Genomic DNA, 16,265 nt, shown 5'->3' on the forward strand with positions numbered 1-16,265 from the left:
TCAGAAACACAGCATGTTGTGATACCTGGATGGAAACAGACTAAGGGTCTGAAGTGCTCCATGGCTTCTTGGTGAGTGAACCCCTTTCTCATGAAATCTATTAACATCTCATGGAATTAGCTATCCAGGGAACTTGTTTTGGGAAAACATTGTTTCAAACCATTGTCCTTGGACCCCTTCTGTTCATTTTATTACTAATAATGAGTCTTGTTTGGAGATGACATCAAACTGCAAAGGGTACCTTGAATTTGGATGATTTTAAAGGGATCTAGAATTCTAGCTCTCACCAGGTAGACTGTTGAGTGATGACTTTAAGCTCACTTTTATGTTTTAATCCACTGCCAAAACACAGGATGAAGTGGCCTCATCAGCTGCTGTGACTGTAAGTGTGGGTTTCAGTAAGCCACAAATAATAAGCGATGTTAAAGTAAATGAGGGAGAAGCAATCCAAACGTCCATTAGTCGATGAAGAGACGCACAAATGCGGTCTATTCACTTGATGGAATATGACTGAGCCATACAAAGGACTAAAGCAGTGACACCTGCCACCACAAGGATGGACTTTAAAAGCTTCAGGCTGAGTGAAAGAAGCCAGTCACCAAAGACCACACATTACCCGTGTAATTCACACAAAATGTCCAGAACAGAGAAAACTTTTTAAGAAGATTTTATTTATTTATTCATGAGAGACACACAGAGAGAGAGGCAGAGACACGGGCAGAGGGAGAAGCAGGCTCCCTGCGGGGAGCCCGATGCGGGACTCGATCCCTGGACCGGGATCACACCCTGAGCCAAAGGCCAAAGTATCTACTCAACTACTGAGCCACCCAGGTACCCCCAGAACAGAGAACTCTATAGAGACAGAAAAGTATGTTGGTGGTTGGTTAGGATTGGAAAGCACAGAGGACAATGAATGGTAGCTAGAGGGCCAGTATTTCCCTCTGAAGTGATGAAAATTTCTAAAAGTTGACCGAGATGATAGTTGCATGCACCTGTGTATACAGGTTATCTGTGAAAAAGAGTGAGTTGTTTGTCCGAAATGGGTGAGTTGCATGGTATCTAAATTATATCTCAATAAAGCTGTTCATACAACATAATTTGGGGGTATGTTGGACTGCCCTCACAGAATAGCATCTGAGCCAGGGTTCCAAGTGATTGGGGCACCCCTTGGGTTCAGGTCTGGGGCTCCACTGTTTGGGGAGGACAGGGAAGATGCCAAGAGAAAGAACTTCTGGACCTCAAGGCAAACAGATGGAGTAGTTTGTGGCAGTTAATCCTGAGGACAGAAAATGCACCCCGCAACTGTTTAGAGTTGTGTTGCTGAAGAAAAAAAAAAAAGAATCTCATTCTGTCTAACTGATGAAGGTCACATGAGAATCAATTTGGGATCAGCACGTGGCAAAGATTTTAAAAGCTAGAGTCCTTTATACACATATTTATTTGTATAGTTCTGTATAGGAGGGGCTGTGTGCAAGAGAAGAGCTCTCTGTCAAGCCAGTATCTAAAATCATGTGGGGACCTCTATTTGGGGTGTTAAGAAGTGATTCCTGGGGTGCCTGGGTGGCTCAGTTGGCTCAGCTGGTTAAGGTCCAACTATTGATTTCAGCTCAAGTCACAATCTCAGGGTCCTGGAATTAAGTCCCACACTGGACTCCACATTCAGTACGAAGTCTGCTTGAGATCCTTTCTCTCTCTCTCTGCCTCTCCTCCTGCTTGCACACATGCACGTGCACAAACACACACATCTCTCTCTAAATAAAGAAGAAGAAGAAGAAGAAGAAGAAGAAGAAGAAGAAGAAGAAGAAGAAGAAGAAGAAAGAAGAAGGAGGAGGAGGAGGGAGAGGAGGAGGAGGAGGAAGAGGAGGAGGAGGAGGAGGAGGAGGAGGAAAAAAGAAGTTTCCTGGGATAAGAAGAGAGTGTGGAACAAAAGCCTTCCAGAATATGTCTGATTCTTATGCACCTGTGATTCCCAGAAAACTGGATTCCAGGTTCACTGGACTCCTGTTATAGCAATGACTGCTTTGGAACAAGACTCAGATGAGGTGAGTCAGGAAGCTTGAATTGTAAAAACCATCTGGGGATCACTTTATAAGGCTTCTTGAGGTGTCATCCCTGGGGACAGTATTTCTGTGACGATCCTAAGGGCCATCTTCAGGAGACATCATCACATATTGGATACAAGCATTACCTGGGAGTCGAAACCCAGTGACCTGGGTTCACATCCTGACTCTCCCACTTATTTGCTGTAGGATGTTGGGGCAAGCTACTTAGATTCTTTTTGTACATCCACAATATCAGTGTGATTTTCTAGATTATTGACATTCTAAATTCCTTTTCCCCCCATCTGCAAAGATAAAATCTACATGTGGTAGAATGTAAAAAGCAAACAATTAAAATCCAGAAGCAAATATGTCTTAAAATATCACCTCCCAGATATACTGGCTACATCCCCTTTAAATTTTTATATATTTTTCCCTATTTGCTTTAATAAGAGTTTACTGTTTTCATGAGAAAAAAGTACAATAAACTTGATACATTAAATATTAAAGTTCAACACCACTATTAAGACATTTTGTGTGTTCTCTTAGATGAGTCAACTTTTACCTCCAACATCTTTTGATAAAAGAGAGTAGGCTGTAATACCAAGAGTTAGATGCGAGGAAAATGCAGATTCAGGATCTAATCTCCATTCTCCACCATCACTTCCATCCCCATAATTGTCATTATTGCCACTATCACTGCCAACATCACTACCATCTTCATCACCATCATACCACCATCACCACCTTCTCCATCACCATCAGCACCACCTCCCTACCATCACCCCATCACCACCTCCCATCATCATCATTATCATCACCACCAGCACTATCACTGCCACCCTACCCCACCCCCACCATCTCCACCCACCCCCATCTCTACCACCATCATCATCTCTACCATTAACAAGAGGCAGTTATGAAGTGCCCTTAGGCAAGTCACTCTAGATTTCAAGATCCTGTACTTGCACCTTAGGCCTGTTTGCCTATCTTTCATTAAACATCTACTTGATCCTATAAAGAACTATAACAGCCTTTCCTTATATCATGCTCCCCAGGGGCCCAGCAGATTTAGGGGCATTCAATTCTAGGTGTTGGCAGTTGAGTAAGTGATGAACTTTAAACTCATATTCTTTTAAAAGATTTTATTTATTCATGAGAGACACAGAAAGAGAGAAGCAGAGACATAGGCAGAGGGAGAAGCAGGCTCCCTGCAGGGAGTCTGATGTGGGACTCCATCCTGGATGCAGGGATCACGCCCTGAGCCAAAGGCAGATGCTCAACTGCTGAGCCACCCAGGCGTCCCTGAATTTGAAACTTGTATTAAAATTCTCTTTAGCATATCATTTGGGAACTTCTCTGTTGGGACTTTTCACTATCAAGTTCTGAATCTCTAACATCAGTTTTCTTGGAAGCTTTAGCCACACAAATGCATCTGAGAGAGAGTGGGAGAGAAGCCAGCCCCTCAGTTCAGTGGTTGTGAAGCCCAGCAAAGCTCCCCCCCAAGAATCTGTGAAGTCTTTGATTTTTCCGGGCTCCATCCTTGACCTGTTGCCTCATAGGAGGGCGTGTTTCTGAGAGACACCATCAAGACATTCCATTGGGTTATACTACATCCAAATCTCGGGTGATGCCTTTGAACCCCTCCGACAGACCACAAACTTAGGAACCGCCATGTGACACAACACTCAGCAGATCCAAAAAACTGGGCATGGGAAGAAGGGGAGGGCGCGGGCCAAGGCTCTTTGAGTCAATGTGTTTCTTTCTCCCCATGGTCTGATGGAGTCTCAGGCACCATCTGGCAACCCTGAGGCTCCTGGACACGCTTTCTGAAGCTGGCCTTTCCAGAAGTCTCCACCCAGGCGCAATAGGAGAGCTTGGTTTCTGGTTGAAATAACCAAGCATTTCTACCCAGAAGCATACAAGCAAGAGGAAGAAGGCACGGAGGAGAGACACCTCTTGAGAAAGAGAGGGATGTGAAGAAGGTCAGAGTATTAGCAGCCCGCGTCTCGTGCTCCCAAGAAGCAGGCTTATCTCTGCGCACACACTTTCCTTTGCAGGAATGTGGGTCTCATCTCTGTGCCACATTTCTAATCCCTCCAAACCGGTTGTAGTGTTTGCTGAGATGGACATCGGGCCCGAATTAAAACCATAGTCGCTTATCTTTGCCAAAGCATGTGCTTCCCCTTCCACGAGGGAAAGTTAGGGAGACAGGTACCTCCTTCTCAGAATGTGCCCCTGCCACAGTTATCAGCGTGCCCCCGAGGCACGGTGAAAGCAAAGAGACTCACCCCCCGAGGAGCAGAAGCCTCTTGGTCACGAAGGAAGAGACCATTAAAAAAAGAAGACACAGGGCTTTGCAGCCAAGAGGAGGGGGAAGAAGTGGGTGTCTGAATGTGGTGCTGTTTCATTTGCTAAGAAAGGAGGCTTTTTTAAAAAGATTTTATCTATTTATTCATGAGAGACACACACACACACAGAGGCAGAGACACAGGCAGAGGGAGAAGCAGGCTCCATGTAGGGAGCCCGATGTGAGACTTGATCCCAGGTCTCCAGGATCATGCCCTGGGCTGAAGACAGACGCTAACCACTGAGCCACCCAGGGATCTCAGAAAGGAGGCTTTTAAAAGGTCGTGCACCCTGGTTTCCCAAATCTCAGCTTGGACTCCTTTATTGGCATCTCTTCCTCAGGCATAATTTAGGGGAAAAGACAAGACCTTTCCAATTAAGACAGAAAGCTAGAAAGGAATCCTGACTTCTGCAACAACGCAGATGGCCCTTGAGGGCTTCGTGCTAAGGGAAATAAGACACTGTGTGATCTCAACCCAACTCACAGATGCGGGGGGGCAGATCGATGGGGACCAGAGTAAGGGGCGGGGGTGGACAAAATGGCAAAGGGGTGTGAAAGGTACAAACCCAGTTATAAGAAAAATACATCCTGTGGACACCTGGATGGCTCAGTGGTTCAGTGTGATCCCGGGGTCCTGGGATCAAGTCCCGCATCAGGCTCCCTGCATGAAGCTTGCTTCTCCCTCTGCCTGTGTCTCTGCCTCTCTCTGTGTGTCTCATGAATAAGTGAATAAAAATCTTAAAAAAAAAAAAAAGAAGAAAAGAAAAGAAAAAAGTCCTGAAGCTACAGCACAGCTACAGCACAGCATAGTGACCATAGTTATTGACTCTATAAAAAGTTTGAAAGCTGCTGAGAGAGATCTCCGTGGCAAGAAAGCATTCTAACTATATGGGAATGTTTTACTAAACTTATGGGTGGTGATCGGTGTGTACAACAATCATTATGTTGTACTAGGGAAATAGTTCATTAGTACAACATAAGTATTTCAATGTACTATTGAAAACTAACTCGAGCTTACACGCCTATCATTTCTCCATTTAAAAAATAAATATATTATAAACTAAAAAACAAAAGAATTTATTTTTAAAAAGACCTAGAAAGCCAATGAATGACTGGCATCTCCCTCCTCCTCTGCTTGCTGAGGAGGCCAATTCTCTCGGAAGCCGGCCCCCCGAAATCTGCAAGATTTTCAATAGGGAAAGGAAGACTCTGCCCAGAGGGAGATAAAGGTTGGAGTGTGGTTCTGTCTTCCTAGGAGAGGAGGCTGTGCACTTTGGCAAGAAACACAAGACCAGACTCGAAGAATGGTGATCCCCAAGCCCATGTTTTGGGGACTTAGAGAAGCCTGCAGTTCCTCTAAGCCATGATGTGAGGCACACATCTACTTCCTATCAGCCCGGGCATCTGTCGCTCTTTTTGGAGTCTGAGACCTAGAGCATCATCACTGGGGCAGCCTCATAAAGGCTGGTGGCTGCTTTACATTAATTATTTTTTTTAAGTTTTTATTTATTTATTCATGAGAGACAGAGAGTGAGAGAGGCAGAGACACAGGCAGAGGGAGAAGCAGGCTCCATGCAGGGAGCCCGATGCGGGACTCGATCCCAGGATTCCAGGATCACACCCTGAGCCGAAGGCAGACGCTCAACCACTGAACTTCCCAGGCGGCCTGCTTTCCATTAATTATTAATAATCGTGGACTACACACCAGGTATAGGTTGTAGGACATGTGGCTGCCTATTAGGCTGTCCGTGTCACTAAATTTCTTCACTATGAGGAAAATAAAAACTAAGAGTATGTCCTCAGAGGCCAGACAAAGCAGAGAGAGGAAGCTAATGAGTGACATGTCACTCAGGGATGAATCCAATTTCTCAGAAGTGGAGGCATAATTACAAACGTTAAGACACACACACACACTCACACACACACACACACACACACACACACAAAACCCCATGATTATTTTGAGCAGTCTTTTCCCCTCTTGGGCCCGCTGACCTTCTCTCATGGTTAAAACTAGCAGCCGTTTTGCAGAATCTTAAAGTTCTCAGAGTGTGGAGGCTGGAGGACCCCTCCCAGCAGCAATTCTGGAAGCTCTGGGCCCTGTGCCTTTGTGTCTCTGGGGCAGAGGACCGCGCAGGACAGACCGCACCCTAATCCCTACTGCGCGGGCACTGGCCAGAAATGTGTGTCGTTAGTGCTCTCTAGTGGCCAAAGCTTGGCTGAACTTTAAAAGGTTTTTCACCCGGAGCTGGGTGTGGAGAGCTCTCCAAAAGCTGTTTTCCAACCTGTCTGCTGCCTTGGTGCTCTGTTAGGAACGGCTTTTGAGGCCAGGATGCTGGTTCTTTCATGGTAAGCCGTCTCAAGTCCTCTTGGGGAAGCCAGTGAGTTTGAAACTGGCAAATTGTAATTGTTCTCAAGAAAACCTCTAGCCTCCAGAGTAAGCCGTTCTTTGCCTGCATGGTTTCTTCTTGCCTGTCTGTCCCCCAAATTGGCATCATCATATTTACAAATGTCTTTTCTTGCCCCAGTGCCCTTGACAAAATTATTCTTCTTCCTCATGCTAATCGTGTGCCTTGTAAAGGCGTTAAAAATCAAGCAATTCCCCTTTGACCTGGAAATCCCACTTCTAGAAATTTTTTGCTAAGTAATCACCATGGATCCAAGCAAGACTGGGAATAAGCTAAGCTACTTGTCGAAGGATTCTTCACAATAAAGAGAAGAAAGCCCCTACAAACGCCCTAAGTGTCCAGCAATGTAAAATTTGATCCATTATAGTTCAACTGATGATGTGAGATGTGGTAATTAAGAATGACACATCCTCGATGATGCTCGAGAAGATCCTTTTGGCTAACAGATGGGGACTCTGGGGACCAGAGGAGGTGACTTTTCCTGATGTATCACACAAAACCTGGGTGATAAAAAAAAAAAAAAAAAAACCTGGGTGATAGTTTCAAGGTTGCTTCATCTATGATAACTTATTGAGGTACACATTTTCTGAACCTATGTATGCTGTAGAATTTTAAAAGATTGACCAAAAAAACAAGAGATATCTTAATCCCCAATTTAACACTCCTTTTCTTTTTTAAAAAAGATTTTATTTATTTATTCTTGAGAGACACAGAGAGAGAGGCAGAGACACAGGCAGAGGGAGAAGCAGGCTCCCTTTGGGGAGCCCAATGTGGGACTCGACCCCAGGAGCCTGGGATCACGACCTGCGTCAAAGGTAGATGCTCAACCACTGAGCCACCCAGGCGCCCCCTTAACACTCTTTTTCTGATGCTATTCTGTCCTTAGGAAGAAAGAAAGATGGACCAAAAAGGGGAAAAGCAGAATAGTGGCCTCTTGTAACTAGATTTTATATTATATTTAGAATATTCCAGATGATAAGCCAGACTTTCCTGCAAATGGCTTTGGGGAGAATTGGAAGACTATGTGACATGTCACTCAGCTGCAGTTCACAACTTGTCAGAGGTGTGGAAAACAATCTGCTTAAAATTCTTGGCTTCCTGGAGATTGGGGATTATCAGCAAATCTCACTAGTTCATATTCCCTTATTGCCATGACAACTGTGAATCGCTCTATCTTTTGCTGTTATTTCAAAGGCCCATAGACTAGAGGAAAACAAGTTGCCCTAGATGTCTAAGGAACTTATAACTCTTCTCTATAGTTCCTTGTCAGAAGCAGAGAAATGGTGAGTTATTTCTGAGTTATATGTAATGAAGACTTATTTCGTGTCTGTCATCCTGACACAAGAGTGAAAAACAACCCAGGCCCAGACCTCACGATGCCCTCAGTCTGGCCCGGAGGAAGTTTTACATCCATGATAGAAGGAGACCCATATAAGGCAAGTGAACTAGCATGCTGTCTATGAGTTGCAGGGCTTCTGGAGCAAAATCAAATTGAGAAACTTTGAGTTCAGCTAATACGGATGCATGTCTGGAAGGACAAGTGACCCTAGCTTGGTGCCCCCATCTATATAAGGGGAGGATTAGTAGTGCTCACTGTTGTAAAGATAAAATAAGAGAATGCACATTGCTAGACTATCAAGTGCTCAAACTTGTAAATAGAACACTAATCATTATTATTAGTAAGTATCTCTGATTCCGGACAACTAGAAATGTTCGATCTTTGCGTCTGGCCGGGTGCGGAGGTTCTAACTTTAGCACATGGTTCCTCAAGTTGAGAAATAACCAAGATGCCTGAGAAATTGCCATTTCTACATCCTTTGCCAGTTTCTTTCAGTAGATGGTGCCCTTGAGACCTCCATCCTCGGGGGATATTTTTTCCCCCGCATCCCAGGAAAAAGAACCAGCTTTTATGTCAAGCACAAAGTGCAGAGGACAAAGCTAATCAATTTGACCAGTTCCTAAAAAATCCTATTTTCCAAACGTTGTTACCACACTGTATATTGCCTAAGAGGTGTGGCCATAAATAAATGAATCGGAGGCAGAAAGCCCTGCCTGGTTACTAGGGCGACTGAGTCAGGGACTGCCTTCTGCACTTCCCTCTGTAGGGTCGTGCAGCCTTGAGAAAGACACACAGGCCCTGGTGCCTGTAGATCTGGCTTTGAATCCTGGCTCTGACTCCAGCTTGTCGTGTGGCCTCAGGCTGGTGACTAGCCCCTGGGGTTTACTTCCTCCTCCATGGAAGGGGGAGATTACACCAGCGAAGCTCAGACTCTGGATTGACAAAAATAAAAGCTAATATTTGTTAAGTACTTTTGCCTTTCTAAGCACTTCATCTGTGCTCCCACCTTCTATCTTACGTAAACCCATGAGGTAGGCATTATTAGTGTCCCTAGCTCATAGATGAGGAGACTGAGGCACTGTGCCATCAAGTTACTTGCCCAGGGTCGCACCTCTACGCAAATGACCATGTGGTCCCACAGCGCGCGCCCTTAGCTACCGTACCGTCCCACCTCCCTGCCTGTGAGATCATGCCATTCGCCGCTCGGGTCATTAGCCTGGCACAGAGAAGATCAACGGGGAGGATAAATAAACTTGAACATCCATCACTTGAGACTGATCGTGAGAATATTAAGTTTTCACCTCCATAAAGGATCTTAAAGAATGCTGGGGCTGGTCTAGTCTTTACGAATCACTTAGTTTAGCTGTATCTCTGATTTTCAAACGGGGAAATCGACACCCTGTAGGGGTTTTTAAAAACAGTTATGAATTATTTGATGCTTCTCCTGTGGAGAACTGGGGTCTGAGGTCCCCTTAAATCTGGGGTGACTTTAGGGACTTGCTTAAAATCAATAGAATTTGGTAGAAGTGAGGCTGTGTGGTCTTTTGAGTTTGGGTTAAAAGTCAAAGCAGCTCCCACTTTATTTGCTGGCACATTTTCATCCAGACCCTCAACCTCCATTAAAAAAAAGCAGTTTCCCAGAGAACTGCATGCTGGTCAGAGCACGTGTAGGCACCCTGGTCGCATCCCAGCCGGGCACTGACAGCCCTGCCACCCCGGTTGAGGTGCCGCGCCGATGTACCGCCGTGTGCCTGCAGCCTCACCCACTGTCTGGCTGCAAACACAGAAGGGACCCCAGGTGAGAACTGCCCAAATGAGCCCCTCTGGGATTCCCAATCCACAAAATTGAGAGCAAAATAAAATACTGTCTTAAGCCACTAAAGTGCTGGGCTACTTGTCACACACACCAGTAGTGACTAGAACATACCCAGAGAGGGAAGCGACTGGCTGCGGCGTCCGTGGGCAGTGGCGAGACCAAAGCTAGGACCCAGCTTTCCCAACTCTCAGCCAGAGTTCTGCTTACTCTGAGGCCATGCTGAGCCTCTTTCTCAAGGCCTGGAGATGCTTTCCCAGGGACTATTCTCTCTGGGATGGGACGTGTCGCACTTTTGAACAGACCTGTGCACCCAATGCCAGGAAACAGAAGAAAGGTCACATGCCGGGGAGAAGAGACAAGTCTCCCGTGCAGAAGAATCCTAAATCACTTATGCAGACACCCTGCTGTCCAAGCCATGGAATGTAACACCCAGCCCTTGAGTGTGGTCTGGGATAAGTGATTTTCTTCCCAAGAATATGGCATAAAATGGAGGGACAAAGATCAACTTTGCTGTGGAGAAACCTGATGACTAGACCATCAGCCAGGTGAACTAGGTGTGTTACCAACCACGGGGGTCACGCAGGCATCCTAGATGTGATGTGATGCGAGGGGCACTTGACCTCTGTGATCTTCCTCCCCAAAACCCATAACCCTGATCTAACCATGAGAAAAAAATCCTAGTGAGGTACCTTTTATAAAGCACTCGGCCAGAACTTCTCAAAGCTGTTAAGCTCATCACAGACCAGCAAAGTCTGTGAAACCCTCGTAGCCAGGAGGAGCCTGAGGAGACTCGATCATGGAATGTAAGGTGGGACCCTGAGTGGGATCCTGGGACAAAAGAGGAACATTAGGTAGAAGCTAAAGAAATCTCAACAAAAGAGGACTTGAGTCAATAATATTGTATCGGGGCACCTGGGTGGCTCAGTGGTTGAGTGTCTGCCTTTGGATCAAGCGTGATCCCAGGGTCCCGGGATTGAGTCTCGAATCAGGCTCCCTGCTTCTCCCTCTGCCTATGTCTCTGCCTCTCTTTGTGTGTCTCTCATGAATAAATAAATAAAATCTTAAAAAAATAATACTGTATCAATATTGGTTCATCAGCTGTGACAAATGGACCAGAGTATGTAAGATGTTAACCACAGGGGAAACAGGGTATCAGGTGTGGAAATTCTCTGGGCTGTCCTTGCAACTTTCCTGTAAATCTAAAAATACTCTAATATAAAAGGCTATTTTAAAAAAAGAAAGCCATACATCAGGCTTGCTCACAATTGTGAGGGCGCCTTGTTTGGATCTATATAGCTTCTTTTTTAAAAAAAGATTTTATTTATTTACTTGAGAGAGAGAGAGAGAAAGAGAAAGAGGGAAAGAGAGAGACAGAGAGAGAGAGAGAGAGAGAGAAGCAGACTCCCCCTGAGCAGGGATACTGATGTAAGGCTCGATCCCAGGACCCCACAATCATGACCTGAGTTGAAGGCAGATGCTTAACCAACTGAGCCTCCCAGGAGCTCCATGGATCTGCATGGCTTCTGTGTCCCCTTCAAGTTCCCCAGTGGCACAGTCTTTCCTGCACCAGGGCATTGAAAGAGCTGGACAGATGGAGACATTCCTGCTGCCACTTACTGGCTGTAAGAGCTTGAGTGAGTCACTCAGCCTCTCTGGGTCTGTCAAATGCATAAACTTCTATCCCAAGCTGAATTTATGCGATGAAACAAACCGACATGTCAAAACACTTTTAAAAGTACCGAAGCACTTTGCTTTTATAATCTTTATACCCAAAGACAATGATTGCTATGAAGCATGTTTTAAATATGGAGTTTCCTAATGTAGCCACACATATATATAATTTTATATAAATTTATACACATACATGCTTTGTGTATGTGTGTGTGTGTATACATGTTTTGTTTTCTTTTCCTTTTTTACCTGGAAATCTGATGGACCTGTGTCCCATAACTTTACAGTGTGACCTGGAACAAGTTACTCAACTTGAGCTTTATTTTCTCAACTGTACGATGGGAATGAAGATGTCCACTTGAAATAATTAATTCAAACCGAACTAACCGGTGGCCTCACCGGTTGGTTAATAAGATGATTAAATAAGGTATTACATGCAATTTGCTAAGCACAGTGTCTGATGTATAGTAAGAGCTCACTAAATGGTTCTTGTGATAAAGACAGTAGTATTACTAATAAGACTTGCCACATTTGGGGCAGTTACTATTTATCAGGCATGTCATGAATGTTTTATATCTGTTGACTCATTTAACGTTCCCAATAATTCTGAGAGATGGGTAGTATTATTACCTCCATTTAACAGGTAAGGAAAGAGGCTCAGGGAGGTTAAGATACCCACTTGGGGTCTCACAGCCAAGAAGAGGCAGCAGTGATGTGAAGTTCCTAGCACAGTGCCTGGTACCTAGATACTCAACCACAGCCAGCTTCCTTCCGTTTGATGATTTCATTCAAACTTCCAGGGCCCCTGCATGCCTGGAGATAGCTTTGAATGCCAACTCCTAGCTGTGTGGCTTTAGGCCAGTTATCCAACCTCTCTGTGTCTGGAAAGTGGGCAGTATCCTAATGCCTCCCTCCAGGAGTGTTACCAGGTTTTAAAGAGTCATGGATGGAAATGGGAATCACTCAGCACAGCATCTGGCATCGAGTAAGTTCTCAAAACTGTAAGAGATAATGGCATCAAAGATGATGATGGGGATGGGGATACCCTCACGCCTCTCAGCTTCCAGGCACACAGACATTTATCTACTCCAGCCCAGCCGTCCGGTTGTGCCAGTAGCTTGCTTCTGAAACTGTAGTTCCTTGTAGCAAAACAATTTATTTCATTTCAACTTTTGCCCACACAGTCTAAAGATGCTAGTGATCATCCTTTTCATATCCTGTTTAGTCTGTCCTGAGAAGCTGGACGACTCCCTGGCTGGAATGGCAACAGATGAAGATTAGAACCGCATGTATATAAACACACACACTCGTGTGTCCACACGTACATGGTGCCATCAACATTTGCTTAAACTACACTCTGCTTTAAAGATGTTTTACTTACATTGTGTGTCACCTATACTCCAATTGGAAAACCTTGAAAATAAATCTCCCTGGAAAATAAAAAATACAAAGGTAAAAATAAAGAGCATTTAAAACAAGCAAACAAAAGATGTCTTACTCCTTAAATCAATGTTTTTTCATTTAATATACCTCAGTAGAGGGTTAGAAAGACATCAATGTTTGGAGTGTTTTTCTTGTCTTTGAAAAATATATCCTTATGCTTATTTCCTCTTTAAAAATTAATATATGCTTATTGTAAAGAGTTAAGGCATATAGAAATACATCGTGTAGAGGAAAGCATAAGAATCTTAAAATCCCCCATCTTACCCAATTCATGCCCCCAAACAACCACCCTTGGCAGTTTCTGGAATGTTCTAGAGAGGAGGCGAGACAGTGGTAGACAAAGGGTAGGCAAAGATTTAGACAAGATGAACACCGACCAGATAAAATGTTGAGATGGAATATCAAATATTCTTCTCTACAATCTAACTAGCTAAATAAAGATGGAATAGAAAGAATATTGCAGTTACACTGAAGGAAAAAACCTGAAACAAAATAAAACATTAGAGAATTCTAGGTGAGATTAGGCACAGTAATAGCCAACTGTTCAATGGTGCGGCCATCCCCACTCCCTATGGAGAAAAATTGGTTCCTCCCCACATGGAGCTTATATTCTAGTAAGGGAGATAGATAAAGAATTTCATAAACTTATAAGAATAAAAATAAAAATAATCTACATATAATAATTTATTATAAATAATAAAATAAAATGATAATATATATGTACTTGTATACACATACACAGTAGGTCTCAATCGAGGCTAAGTTTGCTTCCAAGGGGACATTTAATGACATTTTATTTTATTTAAAGATTTTACTCATTTATTCATGAGAGACAAAGACAGAGACAGAGACAGACAGAGACATAGATAGACAGAGGGAGAAGCAGACTCCATGCAGGGAGCCCGATGTGGGACTCGATCCCAGGACCCCAGGATCATGACCTGAGCCAAAGGCAGAGGCTCAACCACTAAGCCACTCAGGCATCCATGTTTTATTTTATTTTACAGATTTTTATTTTAAAAAAAAGATTTTGATTTTAAGTAATCTCTATACTCATCATGGGGCTCAAACTCACAACCCCAAGACAAGAGCCACATGCTCCACCGACTGAGCCAGCCAGGCATCCCAAGGACATTTTAATTGTCACAGTGACAGCAGAGGGAAGTGGTATGGGAATCCAGTGGATAGAGGCCAACCATGCTGCTCAATACCAAAATGCACAAGACAGTCCCCACATCAAAGAATTATCTGGCCCTAGGGCACCTGGCCCTTCCATTCAGTTGGTAGAATGTGTGACTCTGAATCTCAAGGTAGTGAGTTCGAGCCCCAGGTTGGATGGAGAGATTATTTGAAAATAAAATCTTAAAAAAAAAAAAAAAAGAATGATCTAGCCCCAAATGTCAATAGTTCTGGTTGCACAAAGCTCTGAGGTCACATCACTGAAAGTTAAGTTTCTTTTGAGGACACTTGAGAAAATATAAAGCTATACATTTCAGTGGCTTTACTTGACAGAAACTACTTCTTGTTTGTATGAATTCCAATAATTACTTCAGAAGTCAGCTACTGCTCCGATGAATTCTCAGGAACAGACCTCGCAGCTAAGGGATTGGAACCTCTTGACTCCACCCCTGCCTTGAGGTTATGCAGCCATGTAAACATCAGACATTAGCTCTGCGGGCCCTGGAATGTGAAAGATGCACATCACCCTCGCCAGGGTCCTCAAAACTGATGAGGCTCTTCTTTTTTATTTTTATTTTTTAAAGATTTTATTTATTTGTTTGAGGAACAGAGAGAGAGCATGAGCAGGGGGCAGGGCAGAGGGAGAAGGAGAAGTAGGCTCCCCAATGAACAGGGCCCCCGATGCTGGGCTCGATCCCAGGACTCCGAGATCACAACCTGAGCTGAAAGAAGATAAGTGCTTAACTGACTGAGCCACCCAGGCCCCCCTGACATGGATCTTCTTAATCAATGGTGCACATTGGAATCCTCTAAGTGCCCTTTCACACACACACAGGACTGGGTCTCACCCCGGGACATCAGAGGATGAAGCCCCGGTAAACGCACTGTGTTAGTCTGTGGTTTCCCAGAAAGCAGGTGGTGAAGCAAAGGTGTAGTAGACCCCAAAACAAAGTTAAGTCAGCAGGTCATCTCAGGAAGCAAAAGAGGGAGTAGGAGAATAAGACAAGGATAGAAGAAACGTCAATAAAAGGGTTTTAATGAGTTACTTACCCGAGCAGACACTGATGCCTTGACCTCTCTGCTGCTTTTGGAGAATTGTAGAGAATTTTCCTGCTGGAGATGAGCAAACTCTGGGGTGTGTCAACTTAGTCCTGTCCCCACTAGCATGGTGTTGGACTCCCTGCACCTCCTGGCATCTTGGACGAAGCAAAGCAGAGAACACAATGGTGTGTGCTTGACAAAAGCAAAGAGCTCTTCCCACAGCCAGACTGAAACCCTAATCCTATGTGTCCTAAGCCCTACATGCAGTTTTTCTTTGGAAATTAACAGCCTGGGATCCCTGGGTGGCGCAGCTGTTTGGCGCCTGCCTTTGGCCCAGGGCGCGATCCTGGAGACCCGGGATCGAATCCCACATCGGGCTCCCGGTGCATGGAGCCTGCTTCTCCCTCTGCCTGTGTCTCTGCCTCTCTCTCTCTCTCTGTGACTATCATAAGTAAATAAAAAAAAAAAAAGGAAATTAACAGCCTTTCAAGTTTTTATCTGCTTCCCTCACCTTTCAGAAGTGCCATCTCCCTGTGATGTGTGGTGTTAAAGCCTCCTGGTTTCACAACAAGTGTTGATGAAGATGTGGAGAGAAAGGAACCCCGGGCAATGTTGGTGGAAATGCAAACTGGTGTGGCCCTTGTGGAAAGCAGGAAAGCCTTTAACTTTCCTCAGAAAGTTAAAAGTAGCACTACCCCCATGATCCAGTAGTTCCACTACTGGGTATTTACCCAAAGAAGAAGAAAACACTGATTCAAAAAGGTAGAAGCAGGCATCCTTATGTTTATTGCCATATTATTTACAAATTTCTGAGATATGGAAGCAGCCCAAGTGTGCAGCCACAGCTGAATGGATAAAGAAGATGTGAGATATACAATGGACTATTCCTCAGCCATAAAAAAGAATGACATCTTGCCATTTGCAATAACATGGATGGACCTAGAGGGTCTAATGCCAAGTGACTTAAGTCAGCTAAAGA

Source organism: Canis lupus, chromosome 26, assembly GCF_003254725.2.
Source record: "Canis lupus dingo isolate Sandy chromosome 26, ASM325472v2, whole genome shotgun sequence".
In the NCBI taxonomy this organism is placed as follows: Eukaryota; Metazoa; Chordata; class Mammalia; order Carnivora; family Canidae; genus Canis; species Canis lupus.